Source organism: Rhinopithecus bieti, unplaced genomic scaffold (genome assembly GCF_001698545.2).
Source record: "Rhinopithecus bieti isolate Rb0 unplaced genomic scaffold, ASM169854v2 scaffold_15, whole genome shotgun sequence".
In the NCBI taxonomy this organism is placed as follows: Eukaryota; Metazoa; Chordata; class Mammalia; order Primates; family Cercopithecidae; genus Rhinopithecus; species Rhinopithecus bieti.
The window spans coordinates 1-2,012 of NW_016802870.1; the positions used below are offsets into that span (position 1 = coordinate 1).

At 38.1% G+C, this 2,012-nt stretch overlaps 1 long non-coding RNA gene across 1 annotated transcript; it reads right to left on the minus strand.

The window, feature by feature from the left end:
• Positions 1-104: 104 nt before the first annotated feature.
• Positions 105-1,788, minus strand: LOC108533617 (uncharacterized). Its single transcript, XR_001886834.1, has 2 exons — positions 1,635-1,788; positions 105-1,201 (listed from the first exon to the last, which is right to left on the minus strand). It is a non-coding gene; the product is annotated as an uncharacterized LOC108533617 (long non-coding RNA).
• Positions 1,789-2,012: the final 224 nt, after the last annotated feature.

A 2,012-nucleotide genomic window follows, 5' to 3' on the forward strand; every position in this document is an offset into this window, starting at 1 on the left:
AAGAAAAGAAAATGCAAACATGAATTATGTTCTTAAGTCCCAGTTCTGCCACTGATTACAATGTAACCTAAAGTTACTTAAACTTTCCAAGACTCATCTTTGAGATGGAGGTAGTAATAACACAAAACTAACTCTTCCAGTTTTCTGTAAAAATTCAATGAGACAGGGTACATAAAGCACACAGTAGGTGCTCAATGAATGGCATCAAATTATTAAAAAGCTAAATGTCATGTATTTCCTCAATAGAGAACTACAGAAAATTAATCTTCTAAAGGGGCTTATTCCCCAGAAAGGTCAAGACATCTGCAGAAATATGCAAAAAAGCCAGAGAGGGTAAGTATACTAAAATAAGGACAAAGTCTTAATTAGAAAACATAAGTTGTAACTTTTTGGATACTCATGAATGGCTCAAGTTTAAAAGTCACCCCTGAAAAGAAGGAAAAAATGGGGGAACCATACATATAGGATAAATGAGTTGACTACGATGAGGCATATAAAACATAGTTCCTTCTGTATATGTAGCCCAATTTGTGAATGTGCTTTCTAGGTGAGCTTAATTTGAGTGGGAAGAAATTCAGAAGCAAGATGATTACTATGAGATTCCATATGTTCTAGGATCAACTGTAAATGCAAGTCCCATTGAAAGGAAAATGGGGAGAGGAGGATTTGTAGACATAGTACATTTATTTAACCTATGCCAGGAATTGGCAAACTTTCTGTGAAGGGCCAGACAGTAATATTTCAAACTCCATGGTCCATATGGTTTCTCTCCCAACTACTCATCTCTGCTGTAGCATGAAAGCTGCCATCGACAATAATGAATGAACACAACTGTGTTTCAACAAAATATTTACAAAAGCAAGAGCCTATGTCACCCATATTTCAGTTCTTCTGATCTTCTGCAGGAGTGATCACAGACTGGATAAGCATATAATCTACATGAATTGTTTTAAGAAGGATATATTATAGAATAAGTTGCAGGCTTTGAAAGTGCTGGCCTATCACTTATGCTCTGGAAATGGCAGTTCTAAGAGCCTCCCTGACAAGAATCAGGGCAAAGTAAGCCTCTCTTCCCCTACTTACCTTAATCACTATGTTACCTTAATCACTGACAGGACCCTCCTTCTTTTGCTGCATGGTCATTCACATGGAGGATCTGGTGGACTCCAAAATACTTTTCAAATACCCTTCACAATCCAGCCTAGTGAGAAGTAACAAAAAGAAAAAAGACTGTTTGCATCATCTATGACCTTCCTGACACTCAGCTTGGTCAGCCTCCATCGCATTGAGCAACTGTGGCAGGTATTAAAAGGTAGAATGCGAAGAAGGGAGAAAAACACAAGATGTTGCGTAGTTTAACCTAATCATTTTTAAGTGCAATTTTTTACATCATAATGGGAAAAAACAATTGATATAACACTTATGATACATTATACATTTACTGGTTACTTATCCCTTTGTCTAACTCCACAAGAATGAAAGTTCCATGGCAAGACTTTGTTAACATCTGCAACAGTCTCTGGCATTTAGTAACTACTTAATAAAGCTAGAAAGTTAGAAAGGGCGAGATCATGACCTATTTCCCTTCTCTTTTCTACCACCAACTGGGGAACCCCAAGCCACTGCCAACTTACCAAGGCTTCCCAACTGCCTCACAAGGACATCCATGGCAACCGTAATTCATCCTCTTCCTCTGATGAACTTGCTAGGCAGGAAGCATCAGTATGATAACAGGCAGATCTTAATGTTGCTCTTGACCAATGAGATGTTTTCTGGACATCCAGAAATCTGCATGTTTAACAAGCACCCCAGGTGATTTTATGCATAATAAAACTTCACACCATGGAAATTTCCAACATCAGAGGAGTAAAATCTCAGGAGTCATTACAGAAATCTTTTAGTGTGAAATGAGTCCAAGGTGTGTAGATCACTTGAGCCCAGGAGTTCAAGACCAGCCTGGGCAACATAGTGAGACCCCCATCTCTATTTTAAAAGAAAAGAAAAAAAAAATC